We start from the raw sequence: 16,181 nt of genomic DNA, 5'->3' as shown, positions 1-16,181 counted from the left end.
ACCCATACAATGTATTGTTGTCTATTGCTGCAAATATACCCCAAACACTTAAGACTGCTTTTGTGCTGCAGGGACACAAATGCAAAGTGCAGAGATTCATGGCTCAATAATGACCGTCTATGGCGTATTTTCATGCTTTGCAAATTTATGCTGATTATTAAATATTAAGTTTAATATTGTTGTCACAAATTGTGCTGATTAAGTTAACAAGCTGGCTAATATATGATTGAGGTTTTGCTAGAAAAAAGAGGCGTCAATATTACGATATAAATCATAAATCAATCTGTAATTTCCAGATGTTATTTAAAAAAAAAAACCTAGTACATTTTTGTAAAGCAAACATTACATTTAATGAAAAGCATTTTGTTTGGACCACCAGAGCTTTCGTCCTCTAACGTGATATTCTTGGTCTCTCTCAAACAGAAACACATGAATGGTCATGGAAGTGTTAAGAACTAAAGAGTTTTTCTCTCTGCTTTGCTTTGGGTACAAGCTCTCTGCTTAGTTAATCATCAAAACTGTGAGAGCTAGGGTTTGGGGAGAAGACATGGACGGACCCTGTATAAATCAGTATGTGAACCAGTACTATGTGTTTTTGAGGACAAGACAAAATTATGTGTATAGTTGTGTGGCTGTGCATTATGGGTAAACTGGAGGTCAGACAGCTGAACATGGCCAATGGAGCAATTTTAGATGTTTATTGTTGTGTACCTTTCGTACTATTGTCTGGGCTGCTGGGTAGAGCTGACTGTTTAGAAGAGGATGCTGGGAGTGAAAGGGGCGGGGCTTGATGTTATAAGGACTGCAGAAAGCCCAGCTTCCCATTGGTCAGCACCTGCCGGCAGAGGCTCAGCGCGCGAAGAAGGACGAATTTCTGCCGCGGTGACGTCATCTGGATAGAATAAATTACAGCGTCCAAAATAATCGCAAAAATTAGATCTTTTTTAGATTCCTATTTTTTGTGAGACTGAGACAAATAGGCTACAGTATATTTTAAGATTTCGTCGTGATGGTGTTCTTTATGAAATTAACCGCTTCAGACGGAACTTCTGCCGCGGTGACGTCATCGGGATCTCATAAACAGCGAGTAAAATAATTGTAAAAATGTGATTTTTCAGATGAATATTTGTAATGTTTTCATTTTAACAGTGAGATAAATGCAGTGTTCTTTATAAGCAGTTTAGTTTTTAATATTTAATTATTAAGCTTCAGTACAAATAATAAAATCAATAATGTGAAATAAACATAGCCATTTAAAAATCGCACATTCACAAATCATGTTAGTCCATGAAACAAATACAATTAATCAATTGAATGAATAGTTTATGGATTTCAGTTCATGTTTCCGACAGTCACTGATGAATCGTAGGTGTAACGTCACTCGGTGTCGGTAACTCACCCGTTAGTCTCCCACGAACTTCTGCCAAAGTGACGTCATCGGGGCCGAGTTGGTTATTTCCCGCATTGTTTGTGGGTGAGTTTTGCGGAGTTTGTCGTGTTTAAAGCGTGTTTGCTGTGAAATGTGAGCTGCTGCTGCTGTGTGTGTGCTTGTGATGGTTGTCAGGGGCGGCTAAACACCGTATTTGGACTCTTTTGTTAATATAATTAATAATTAAACCGACGCTACAGTAACTTGTTTTAAACTTTTGGAAGTATGTGCATTTTGGAGTTTAATATCTATGCATTACAAGATTAACTTTGAAATCATTTTCAATCAGAAATAATTACAAAGACTTAATTATAATAATTGAAAAAAAACATGCTAAATCAAAATATTAATAAATAACTTAATAGTATATAACACTGAGAATTGGTGTAGGATTTCTTTGAAACAATTTTCACTCATACATTGCTAGTAAATATCACAAATAATTGCAAAGAAACGGCGTGACACTGAATAAAATCTAAAAAGGAAATAAAATAGAAATACGTATATAAAAAAGCTAGCAAAATGACAAAAGCACAACAATAACTAAAACTTAATATGTAAAGAGAAATTATAAAAGCCAAGTCAAAATATTATAGATTGTATAATAGTGCATAAACACTTGGTGTAGAATTTGCTCTGAATCAGTTTCACTCATTGCCATTAAAAAGAATCAGCAAGTAGCATTGACCCTGAAATTAACATTCTGAAGTGGAAAGGCAGAAATGTTTTTTAAAAAAAATGTTTTTATGCAAAACACACTCCAATACTCTCTGTTTTATTTAGGTGTATATCTCACAGGTGACCTTGTGGAAGTCTGCTGGCTTGAAACTGCTCATGACAGTCCTTGCACTTCATAAAATGTTTTCATTATGTGCATGCACTAAATACATAAATAATACACAGGTAGTGTTTTTATATCTAGCTTCAGTCCACACTTGAGAAACCTGAGAAACACACAGCTGATAAAAGCCCAGTATTATTATTCATCTGTGATCTAGTGCTGACCAAACAGGAATAAATGCTGGCCTCTAGTGGAGGAATGAGTGACTCAGGCCTGAGCTTCTGCTCTGCATTCATTGTGTTAGAAATGAGGGCCATTTGTGTTTGCTCTGTAATAATCTGTTCTCACTAATGCAGTGCTGACTGTGGAACGGCAAACAGGCTTTAGGTGCTGCTGAACTAAAGAATTAGACATGAAATTCTATTGTTGACCCAGTATTCAGAACCAATTCTTTCATTCATTAAAATAAAAACTGAAAACTACAATGGAAATAAAATCTAAAATTAATACAAGACAAAAAAATAAGTAAAATAATAATAATAGTTTGCCATTTCCCATGGTAACTAACTGAAATAATATATGTTTGTTTACGTTCTAAAGTTACTAAAACTATAACTGAAATAAAAATAGAATATTCATTAGAATCGTTTACAAAATAAAATACTGAAAAACAAAAACTCATAAAAAGACAAAATTATAAAAATGAATTTAACCTGTTAACCTGAGCCCCCAATGTGGGACTCACAGCTGAAAGTGCTCTAACTAACTTATAATTGTAATAGTTTCCTACTTCAGTGTGTTACAAACATAATTGTGGTGTCTTTAGAAAGAAGACCCTTTGGGCTTCACTTTTTATCAACCAGATTTGATAATGCTCAAAAATATTAAAAGTTATAGACACTGAAGTGCCTTGAATTTTTTTTACCACTCTTAAATATTTTTTTATTTTATATAAAAATACATGAAATGAGTCCTGGAGCAATCTAGAAAAGTCATGGGTTGAAAGCCACATGTCTCATGAGTTTCTATTTCAAATCTGAATAAAATATCATGAAAAATGAGACTGCAAATACTTTTCTGAGACTATCTGTACACCCCCCACCCCCCAAATATAAGAAAATATATTTCCCAATAGTATTGAAGGCGTCTACAAACTATTTAGTCAGTAAACATACCACTGCATAGTTTTTTTAAATTATAAAACACTAGACAGAAACTTAGACATCATATAAATGATTTATTTGAGCACTAGAAAAATACAATAAGAATAATTTGAGTAAGAAAAATAAGAATAATAAGAAAAATAAAAAAAGATTTAACTTTGTTTGCCAATATAGAACATCCTGAGATTGCTAGAGATGCATATTTTACAATGAATTACGATGCAAATAAGTGCTGATGTGCTGATGGCCACTTATACAGATGGTAATAACACAAATGTGCCATAAAGTAAATAATCCACTCTCTCTATTCATATAGACGCGTTCACTTTGATAGCCGTGACCATTCAGTAATAGCGAGCTGATTTGGGCTGATTTGCACTCAAACAGATGGTAATCATGCACATACATTCACATTCAACATAAAACACACTCTCACATATATAAAAACTCTCTAAAATAAAAAGAAAGACAGGAATTTGCGATTCGCTGTAAGTTCCGCCTCCATCAGCTGACAGGTGCGTCAGAGCGCGTCACCAGCTCTCAGAAGAGAGCGCCAAATTCAAATAAACTATTTCCCGCCTATTTTTCATTCATTCTTTTTTTCCGGTGGATCGCCTCATTCTGTTTGCGACACTGTACGCTGCAAAACCGTGCCGTGTTTTTACTACCAAGACGCAGTTTTCGACCGTGAGTTATTCCATAACGGACACAAACAATTCTGCCGCTGAAGAAATGAAATGTAAACAAGGGAATTATGATCCATATTACAACGTTATTGCTTCGTTGGACTAAACGTGCTTCATGAGATACTGTTCAGTGGACCCTTACCTTTTTAACTAAACCGGGATTTACAGCTGTGGATGTGTTTATGACTCGTTATTACAACGGATCTAGTATGTACAGCGTTTTCATTAATTATTTTTTTTATGTGTACTGCTTACATAAATGTAGCAAATACAGTCTTTATAAGCTTTCCATTGAAAAAGAGCGATCTGTCGTCGATGCTTGAGGCTTAGATCTTTATAATGATACATAGTTTGTCAAGATTAAATTTGTCCTGTTTCATTTAATCTATTCGTAATCACTGACATGTGCGTGTGGGAGAGGCTTTGAGGACGAGGACGTTCTGGTGCAGGTTAAACTACAAAATTTAAATTAAGACTAAGTCAAAATACTAAATAATTCGGGTGTATACTGATATCTGCTGTTTACTAAAACTATTAAAACTAATGTGTTTGTTCATTGAAATAAAACTGAATTAAAATATCAATTAGATTAAAATCTTAAATGATAGTTTTGAAAGGTTACTTTGTCATGGCATCTAACTGAAACAAAACAAATACTGAAATAGCATAATAAAGCAATTTATTAAAAATACAAAAATTAATAAAAATGACAAAATCAAAGAATAATGTTACAAAAACTGAAAACAGAAAATCTAAAAATAAAATTTAATTTTTAAGAAAATTAAAATCATCATGAAAACAGGAAGGATAATTAAAAATATTAATAAATACTTTAAATAATACTAAAATAAATCTGGCCTGCACTGATAGGTATATATAATAAGGTATATATATATAATATCTCTCCATTATATTGGCTTAATAATACATCATGTTTATAATAATGTTGCATAAATAATATAATGTTTAGTAATGTTTTACTAAAGAAAGAAAGAAATATATAACAGCCTTTTTATGTGAGACTATTCCTGAAATGTGCAGTGACATCCGAAAGCATTGGATTTGATGGAAATGCTTTTGCTCTTGTGTGTTGTTGGTGTTGGTTTCTCCAGCAGAGGGCAGTAGAAGAACAGACACAGGCTGTCTCAAACAGGTCCTGTAGGTGAAGCTGCAGTGTGCTGATTGTTTGATTCTGGCCAGAGGAACAGCAGGGTGGTGTTATTGTTTGACTGTAAAATGAAACAGAGGTTTGTCAGAATCAATTTCCAGGGTAAAAATGTAAATCTAGCAGCTTAGAAAAGCCAGATCAGCTCAGTCAGAAAGACGTTTGTAACAGTAGTGCTCACTGTTATAGATCTATAGCCTGGACCAGTTATAATTAATGCCAAATTCACTATAGATTTATCCATCAGCCATGCATTTATCAAACATAATTGCTATTTCTACAACATCAGAAAACAGCTGAAAAATTACCCCAAACCTATAAGCAATGGCCAAAACTTTTATTAAAAGGGAATATTTACCTTTATAAAGGCAGCTTTTCTAACCTTTTTAAATATTTGTGTCCATCTTACATGTAATGAATGCATTTTGAATAATTATATGACAAGGCTGTTACCAATCAAATGAAATAAGACAAAATTAATCTTTGGAGAGTCTCGCGGGCTCTGGTCCAGGTGCAGTGGTACCTCTGGACAAATGCGTGAGCGGAGGGGACCGCGACTTCAGATTCCAGACTAGGAAAAGCTGGTGCCTGGTAACCTATGCTGCACTGAAATGGAGAGAGGCCCGTGGCTGACACTGGTAACGAATTGTGAGCGTAGTCCACCATAGAGAGTTGTTGGCTCCAGGAAGAAGGATCCTTGGAGACCAAACATCGCAACGTTCTCTCTAAATCTTGGTTGGCTCGCTCAGACTGCCCGTTACTCTGGGGATGATAACCCGAAGACAGACTAACCATCGCTCCTAGCAATTTACAAAATTCCTTCCAAAATTTGGATATGAATTGGGATCCCCTGTCAGAAACCACGTCTACCGGGAGGCCATGTAACCGAAAGACGAGATCTAGGACAGTGACCGCTGTCTCCTTGGCTGTCTGTAATTTGGGCAAGGGAATGAAATGTGCCGCCTTCGAGAACCGGTCCACTACGGTCAAAACGACCGTCATGCCATTAGAGGGCGGGAGGGCGGTAAAAAAATCTAGTGCGATATGTGACCAGGGTTCGAAGGGACAGACAGCGGTTGAAGAAGCCCATCAGGAGGTCGGTTAGACGACTTACCACTGGCGCAAACGGAGCAAGCCAAAACAAAATCGTGGACCTCACGAGCCATAAGTGGCCACCAGAATCGTTGTTTAACTAACCCATTGGTTTGGCTTATCCCTGGATGACAAGCAACGTTAGAGCAGTGACCCCACTGAATAACTTCGGACCGTAACTCTTCCGGCACAAATAAATGATTCGGTGGGCAACCGGGCGGAGTCGTTACCCCTTCTAAGGCCATCTTGACCTTCAATTAGACCTCCCATACGAGTGCTGATGACAATTTTCTCAGGTAAAATACACTCGGGAGTCACCGGGCGGGCGGAGGGATCAAAAAGACGTGACAAAGAATCGGGTTTGACATTTTTGGAACAGAGATTTTACGACAGAGTAAAATCAAAACGACCGAAAAAAAGTGCCCACCAAGCCTGCCTGGAATTGAGTCTTTTGGCAGTTCTAATGTACTCTAAATTCTTGTGATCGGTTCAAACAATGAAAGGTACCCCTGAACCTTCCAACCAGTGACGCCACTCCTCTAACGCTAATTTGATGGCCAACAATTCTCTGTTACCAATGTCTTAATTGCGTTCAGCAGGGGATAAACGATGAGAGAAAAACGCGCAGGGATGCATCTTATCGTCCGAGGCAGCAGGTTGGGAAAGAACTGCTCCTACCCCCACCTCTGATGCGTCGACCTCCACCACGAACTGCCGTGTGGGATCAGGAGCTACAAGGATGGGAGCCGAAACGAAGCGGCTCTTGAGGTTGGTAAATGCAGTTTCGGCTGCATCCGACCACCTGAATGGAGTACTGGGGGAGGTCAAGGCCGTCAGAGGTGAGACTAGTTGGCTGAAATTACGAATGAAACGTCGATAGAAATTGGCGAACCCCAGAAACAGCTGTAGGGCCTTACGGGAATCTGGAGATGGCCAATCTGTCACAGCCTTAACCTTGTCAGGATCCATACGTATTCCCTCGGACGAGACGATATACCCTAGGAAGGGAACAGACTGTGCATGGAATACGCATTTCTCCGCCTTGACAAAAAGCCCATTCTCGAGTAACCTCTGGAGCACTCGTCTGACGTGTTGAACATGTTCCTGGAGAGATGAAGAAAAATCAGTATGTCATCCAGGTAAACATATATAAACTGATCTACCATGTCTCTCAACACGTCATTAACGAGTGCTTGGAAAACCCCTGGCGAGTTGGAGAGCCCGAACGGCATCACCAAATATTCAAAGTGCCCTCTAGGGGTGTTAAAGGTGGTTTTCCATTCATCCCCCTTCCTGAAGCGGACCAAATGATAAGCGTTACGTAAATCCAATTTTGTGAATACGGATGCTCCCTGTAACCTCTCAAAAGCTGAAGACATCAACGGTAACAGATAGGTGTTCTTTATTGTGATGTTGTTCAGCTCTTGGTAGTCAATACAAGGTCGCAGAGAACCATCCTTCTCACCCACAAAAAAGAACCACGCCCCCGCTGGAGAAGAGGAAGGGTGGATGAACCTCGATGCCAAGGAATCAGAAATGTATTTCTCCATGGCCTCCCTCTCCGGAATAGAAAGAGAGTAAAGTTTGCCTTTAGGCAGAGACTTACCTGGCACTAAATCTATAGCACAGTCGTAGCGACGATGCGGAGGAAGAGAAGCAGCACGGGACTTACTGAACACCTCCTTCAGGTCCAAGTACTCTGCGGGCACGTTTGATAACACCATGCTCTCTTTCTGAAAGACAGAAACAGGCACAACAGGACAAGCAGAAATGGATGGAATGCTCTGAGCCACCGCAATATAAACACAGTCCTTGGGACCTCCGCCCCTCTCTCTCCCTCCGGGAAAACCGAGCTGTACCCACCTGCATGGGTTCGTGATCATAGACGGGACCGACCATGTTCTCTCGACTCGAGCGGCCCTTTTCCAGAGAGGTAATGGCGTGTAGGACTGACTTGTCTACCCAGGCGATTAATCCGAGCGTCCACCTGAAGGGCCAGGTCGATTCGGCCGTTGAGCGTTGGGGGCAGTTTGAGGAGGTAGATCTCCTTCCGAACACGGTCGGCCAGCCCATGCAGGAATCGATCCAGGGTGCGGAACTGAATGGAATAGTCCGCCACTGATGATTCTCCTTGTTTCAGGTCCAAGAGCTGGTGAGCGGCCTCGATCGAACACCCGTTTCATCTCTTCGGAGAGGGAGTGGAACGAGGCGCAACACGGATGTTGATTCTCCCACACCGCCGTCCCCCATAAGGCGGCCCTGCCAGAGAGTAGGGTAAGAGCAAACGCAACCTTGGGCTCCTCTGTCGCGAAGGTGCGGGCTGCAATGCAAAATGCATGGAACATTTGTTAAGGAAAGTCTTGCAAAAGTTTGGCTCACCGGAGTAACTCTCAGTGGGAGAAGTGAGTTGATGAATCTGCTGGGTGAGCTCGGACACCTGTGTCACCAGCACTTGGATCTCGCATCCGGTGTTCACGATGCTCTCCTGCTGCTGATCCATGCGGTTGGCGCTGTGGTGAATGAATTCAGACAGTGAAGTGGTGCTCGCTGCTTCCATGTTTGGTGAGAGCGTTCTGTAACGACTGGGTGAAGGAGTGGCAGGAAGCAAGTGCGAGATTAATGAGATTTAATGAAGACAATGATACAGACAGTACTTGAGACACAAACAACGCTGGGAGGAATTCACAGTCCAAGATGGTGGTGATGAGTGACGAATCCGGAAGTTGGAGGTGAGTTGGCAGCAGGAGAGGGTGGCACAGGAACTGCGGGGAAGCGAGCCGAAGGTAAGTGGTGTTGCTTGGTCAGGCCGGCTGCAGGATGAAATGACTGAGGGGGCATGTGAAATTGTTAAGGGGGCTTAACTTCATTACACCATCAATGATTAATACACACTGAGATCTCGCTTTGCAACGACAGATTTTTAAATACAGAGCTCCCTAAAACACTCCATATGCAACTGCAGGTAAGCTAACCAGAGACTAGAAAATTTTAAACAGCGTAATGATGATAGATCATGTCCTATACCTTTTTAGAAGAGCTGCAGTCTCCTTGATTTGGCACTGAATCTCCTTAGTAACAACTGTATTTTCAGGAAATCACACAGTCGACAAAAAATAAGCCAGCGTCATTTAATATGAATAATTAACCCTTTCACTCTTAAGTTTAAAATATTCTAACTGACTCCCGAGAGTAAGATTTTTCAAGGCGACAGTTATTTTAGAATGTTCCCCCTTAATGTTTACATGGCAACGCGTCATATTTGTCACGTGAAACACCGCAGCCACAATAATAACACTGTATAACAGATATAGGCTATCCTTCATTTCGTTTTTCCTTTTTTATTAGAAATATTCACAAACTTACTTACCATGTCATCAACTATCTGATATTCCGATTCTCAAATATGTTTATGTGAGTGTGTTTGGTCGTTTAAAAACCTTTATAACAATAGAGTAAACTTTATAGTGAGCCTACTTCCACTGTGTTTGTCTGATATGAAAAACACACGTCAGCAAATTATATTTGAATAGATTGTTATTGCTGCTTCCACAGACTCTAAATGTAGGCTATTGTTTCACCAGTGCTTATGTGTAGCCTATTTAAATGTCTGAAATCTAAAATAAACATTATGAGGTTGGAAACACTGCATAGTTGTGATATATGACAGCGTTGAGCTCGTCAGTATCTGGCTCAGCGCCAACCAACGCGAAAGACGTTTGAATCTGGCAGTAATGTCACGAGTCACAACACTGAACATTCTAAATCCCATGGGGATAATGTTCAATTATTATTTAACTCAAAAGGTTGAACATTTTATTTTTAACCATGAATACAAAAATGAAACGGATGGGGCACAAGTCAGATCTGAGGGGGCATTGCCCCCTTTTGCCCCCTTGTGGCGCCGGGCCTGTGCTTGGTGGTGGGCTGCGTAGAGTGGACGGGGTTCCGGGGAGACACGGACATCCAACGCAGAAACACACAAGAAAGCAAAGCATAGGTCACAAACATGAAACAACACTCTCATGAACACAAGACGCTAGACAAGCCAATATATAGGGATCAGTAATGAGTGACAGCCGTTGCTGATGACAATTAACAGAGATGCCCACAAACTAATCAGTGCTGACGCGTAACACACAGACTTCACCCACAAAGTGCAAAACCCACAGATCACGGTTTACCAACCGTGACAAACAGTCCCCATGATCCTCTGGCTCAATGCTGCACTCATGAAAGCCACCAGTGTTGTCACCAGTTCTGTGTTCATCTCGTCTCATCAGGAGAGAGCGAGCGCTTGTTGTTCTCAGACGCTCTCAGGTTATCGCTGGAGGTGAACGGATACATGAGAGGAAATGAAAGGATTTTAAAGTCTCTCCATGCACCGCGCTCTACTGTAGTCCAGTGATACTGTACTCCAGCTGAATCATCAGCGTCTCATTAGGAAGAAATGCTGTTTTAATTGCAGAAGTGCTCAGGGCTTTGGCCCGAGGCAGACTAGCATTGCCTTCTGTTACGCTGAGAGTTATAAAGAGCACTGAACAGACCAGCTGAACCTTTCATCTCTCAGACTTTCTAGAAACTCCAGGATACGAGAGCAGGTTATTGCCCTAAAAAATAACCCCTCTAGACTGTCTGGGCTTTATTTATTTATTTATATTAAAAGACTTTGTGACTTCCTGTTGCTATACTTCAGTACAGTAAAATTACTAAAATTTGTTATAATTGCCATTTATATAATGAATTTAAAATTCTAATTTTTAATTGTATTTCTATTTTTTATAATTATTATTTTAATTATTTATAATAATATTTTTTATATTTTATTTGATCTATAACACACCTGTACATACAATTTATTTTATTTATTTATTTTTTTTTTCTATTTTTTTTTTTGTGTATTTATATATGCATAAGTATTTTATTTACATCTTATTTTTTTATTATCTGTGTGTGTTGTCTCTGTGTGCTGGAAGCTTGTGACACCAAAACAAATTCCTTGTATGTGCAAACATACTTGGCAATAAAGCTCTTTCTGACTTCTGATTATTTATTTATTTATTGCTAAAATGACTTTGTGACTTCCTGCACTTGCTTTCAGTACAGTAAAAGTACTAGAAAGAAAACTATTGTAGAAATTGTTTATATCATAAAAGCCAGATGTAGTTTGAAGGCCTCGTGGTGAAAGAAGTCACATGGGAAAAAATTAGATTTTAGCTTGTAAGAAGTTGTGGTTGTCATCTGTAATGATACTAATATGGCTTTTGATATTTAAAAAAAATACAATTTTAGTTTTAATTACTTTAGTACTTCAGCTTAAACTAAATTAACATGAAAAATGTTTTAAATAGCTGAAACACAATACCAAAAATAACCGTTTTTTATATTTTATTTCAAGTAATGTTTATTAGCAAGCTGAAAAATGTTACACTTTTATTTAAATAATTCTATATCATTTTCATTTGACTTATTTTAGTACTTTAAATCAAAATGGATATATATATATATATATATCAATCATACTTAAGTTGATGTTTATCTGGTCACACTTTATACATGATAATGTCATTTTATAATGTGTGTAATATTGCGATATTTACATATTCTTGTGAAGAGAAAGATATCAGTATAGCTAGTCATAACAGACACTTATTCTTCACACTTTCATCCTCAAACGTGTCATGAACACAACTGGAACTGCTGTTGTGAGTTATTTGTGGTTATTTGATTTGGAGGAGCGCGGCGATTGAGCAAAGTACGATTTGATTATGTTTTGTTAGCTTTTTATTGTGGCGGCGTTTGTGAGCGCCGAGATTCGCATTAAACATCCTGTGAAATTCACCGTGTCAACATAGTTCTTCAAAATCCAATAAAATATGTCAGCACGGTTTTCATGAACCCAATAAAATGTAATTTTGAGTCGGGCAGATGTGTGTGTGTTCTTTAAGGTCCTCTGCCGCTCTCTTCCTCCAGGGTTATAACTCTCATGTTTTCCTAATTAAAACATGGAGAGCAACACTGTTAACGACTGACCGCTTTCCTGTATGAGCCGCTGACATTAAACAGCTGTTGGTTTATGTGATGAACTGCTTGTGCTTGTTCAGTAAGTAAGTAAAGCGGTGCAGTGTGTAATGAACAGAAACAGTCTTGAAGACTCACTGCTGCTGCTATAATACGACTTTATCACAAAGGGTCAAAAAGTACCATGTTTTTACCATAAGTGTGGTACCACCAAAGTACTAATGTTAAAGACATTACATGACGTTATTGGGTGTACTGTCACTTTAAGAACAGCAGTGAAGTTAGTTTTTGGCTAAGTTACTGGTTCTAGTAGCAGTTTGATTCTGGAATTAAAGTGGGATTATTATATTCAGAATGACCCCTATATGAACAATAAAAAAATCTAATGATATTTTTACTTTAGGTCTTTGTAGACATTTTTATGCATACGCTTCCCGTCAAATCTTTTTGAACTTAATTATTACAATGTTTTTGTCTCTTCTGCTCACCAAGGCTGCATTTATTTGATCAAAAACAGAGAAAAAATGTGAAATATTATTACAATTTAATATATATGTTTTCTGTGTGAATCTGTGTTAAAGTGTAATTTATTTCTGTGATGCTCCGCTGTATTTTCAGCATCATTCCTCCAGTCTTCAGTGTCACATGATCTTCAGAAATCATGAAATGAAAATATTTACTGCTCAAGAAACATTTCTGATTATTATCAAAGTTAAAAAATATATTTTTGTGAACCATGATACAATACCATTAAGTTTTGGGTATGTAAGAAAAAAAATAGTAATAATACTTTTATTCATCAAGGATGCATTAAATTAAAGTGACAGTAAATGCATTTGCAATATTGGAAAATGTTTCAAATTCAAAAGATATATGTTTCTTTTTAACTTTCCATTCATCTGTGAATCCTGAAAAATAAAGTGTATCACAGTTTCCACAAAAATATTGTGCAGCACGACACTGATAATAATCAGAAATGTTTCTCGAGCAGTAAATCATCATATTATTCTGATTTCTGAAGATCATGTGACACTGAAGACTGGAGGAATGATGCTGAAAATACAGCGGAGCATCACAGAAATAAATTACACTTTAACACAGATTCACACAGAAAACAGATGATTTAAATTGTAATAATATAATTGTTTTTCTGCATTTATGATGAATTAAATGCAGCCTTGGTGAGGAGGAGAGACTTATTTCAAAAGCGTTAAACAATCGTAATCATTCAAACCTCTGACTGGTAGACAGTTAATATCTTTTAATTTAATTTAAAGTAATAATGCACATTATAAAGTCAGTATTGTTCATGCACGCAGGAGGTTTGTTGTACTGACGCTCCTGTGTTTGTCTTCCAGCGCTGGTCACTCGAGGAGCTCTGAGTGTTTCTCTCCATCAGTCACAGCGGGTGGCAGGTTCACGGCTGAAGGTGTGTCATTAGACCCCCGCTGACCGCCTCCTGGTCCGGCCCTCCTCACATTCGTCTTCATTAAAGAGCCGTTGACTGGGTCTCTCTGAGCAGATGGTCATTAATGTGGCCACCCTATCCACAGAGACTCTACCTGAGGACGAACGTCACCTCTGAAGATGCAGAGACTCTGGAGGAACGCGCCTCTCTGAATCACTTCCCAGACCAGTTTATAAATGGCTGCCGGTGGGTGGAGAAACTACACGACAATACGCCTAATAAACACTTTAGTGACACCATCAGCTCTAATAACTCGCCAATCACTTCAGTTTTGAAACCAGAGTTTAGCAGTGTGCAGTGAATGTAAAGAAACACTATGGCAAGCTGTTTTAACATTTGTGACCCTGGAGCACACATTTGTAGCAGTAGACAACAATACATTGTATGAGTCACAATTATACATTTCTCTTTTATGCCAAAAATCATTAGGATATTAAGTAAAGATCATGTTCCATGAAGATATTTAGTAAATCTCCTACCGTAAATATATCAAAACTTCATGTTTGATTAGTAATATGCATTGCTAAGAACTTCATCTGAACAACTTTAAAGATGATTTTCTCAATATTTAGATTTTTTTGCTCCCTCAGATTCCAGATTTTCAAATAGTTGTATCTCAGACAAATATTGTCCTCCGAACAAACCAGACATCAGTGGAGAGATGATTTATTCAGCTTCAGATGATGCATACAGATGAATTTCAAAAAAGTTGACCCTTATGACTGGTTTTGTGCTCATATTTAATCCTCAAACATTCCAGTACGTGTATATATTTTCATGTTAATAGTGCTAATACAGTATCTATTCAATAATACTTAAATATTTAATAATAAATTATGCATAATTACATGCAAGTAACCTTAATCAAACCCTAATCCTAATCCAAACCATCTAGTAAGTACATGTGGTTAATTAATATTACTCAGTACTTAAATGTATAATTAATATAACAAATTGGAACAGGTACTAGTATCTTATAAATGTGAACTGGTATTTAATACATAAACATTAGTATCTAACAAGTACTGGTATCTAATAAATAACTACTAGTGTCTAATAAATCATAACTAATATCTAATGACTAATTAGTATTATCTTTAAAAAATGCATTACATAAATGCATTACATTATCGCATTTACGTTACTCCCTAAAAAACTAACTTATTATGTTACTTAGTTACTTTTTATGGAAAGTAATGCATTGTTAATTTTGCGTTACATATGCATTACTTTTTAAATATGAACAGGGCTTGATTGTTTTTAATATAAGAAATTATTTTTATTGCAAAAATAAAACCGCTTTACACCAGAAAGTGTAATGAATAAACCTCAGGCTGAAGGAGTAGAACACAGAAGAAGAAGGTTCTACACTCTTTAGCAAATAAAAAACAAAAACAATGAAGCCCAGTCGTTAGTTTATCTAAAGTAATTTTTGGTTATTAGTATGTATAAAAGTATCATCAAAGGTCAGCAGCAAAGACATTAGTTAATAAAATGGGATTAGATACATTTATGTTATTTCACATGTTTAATTATTGCAGGTTTGCATCAAATTCTGAGTTTTAATTCACTTTGATGAACAGTGTTTGGAATAACGGCGTTTAAAAGAACGGCGTTAGGTAACGACGTTATTTTTTCAGTAACGGGGTAATCTAACTAATTACTTTTCCCGTCGTTACAACGCCGTTAACGTTACTGAACGTCAAATGCGGTGCGTTACTATGCATTGATTTAATATGCAATCCGAACGCACCCCTGGCTCACACAGCGAGTGAGAAGGTGGGTTAATAACGAGATAAGCGATTATGATTGGCTAAGGCAGAGTCATGTGTTTCATGGTAGCCAATCAGAGCCAGTGTTTTTACACACACGCGCCAGCGGCGCCAAACACAGTCACACACACGCAACAGCTACACAGAGATTCGCAGCAGCAGCAGAAATGGCGAGTAAGGAGCAATTCGATGAAAAGTTGGCATTTTCAAGGTGGAGATATAAGCACTACTTCAAATTCATTGTAGTCAAAGGCAAGAACGTGCATGTAATGTGTGACACACGCATCTACAAAGCTAGTGGCCAAAAACACTTTTCTTACAAAGAGTGCAGGATAAAACTCTTGCTGTCTGTTTACGTGCAATACATCTCGAAAGTTATGTACGAACACCTGTCTGTTCTACTTATTTCAACTGACTTGTGAAAACTGCTAAAAAAAAAAAATTCTTTGACATATAGCAACTTTTTTTTTTTTTTTTTTTTTTTTTACAGTAACGCAAATAGTTACTTTCCCTGGTAACGAGTTACTTTTATTATAGAGTAATTCAGTTACTAACTCAGTTACTTTTTGGAACAAGTAGTGAGTAACTATAACTAATTACTTTTTTA

General features: G+C 37.8%; 1 long non-coding RNA gene across 2 annotated transcripts in view; it reads left to right on the top strand.

Annotated features, from left to right (window-relative positions):
* The first annotated feature begins 1,412 nt into the window (after positions 1-1,412).
* LOC132127668 (uncharacterized) overlaps positions 1,413-16,181 on the top strand; it is a 43,346-nt gene continuing 28,577 nt past the window's right edge. For both annotated transcript variants that reach the window (XR_009427573.1, XR_009427572.1), the window contains exons 1-2: positions 1,413-1,474; positions 13,693-13,988. This is a non-coding gene — a long non-coding RNA (uncharacterized LOC132127668). The remainder of the gene's footprint in view (positions 1,475-13,692; positions 13,989-16,181) is intronic.

Source organism: Carassius carassius, chromosome 45 (genome assembly GCF_963082965.1).
Source record: "Carassius carassius chromosome 45, fCarCar2.1, whole genome shotgun sequence".
Classification (NCBI taxonomy): Eukaryota; Metazoa; Chordata; class Actinopteri; order Cypriniformes; family Cyprinidae; genus Carassius; species Carassius carassius.
Note: the sequence above shows the minus strand (reverse complement) of the source record. Positions and strands in the feature narration are given on the sequence as shown.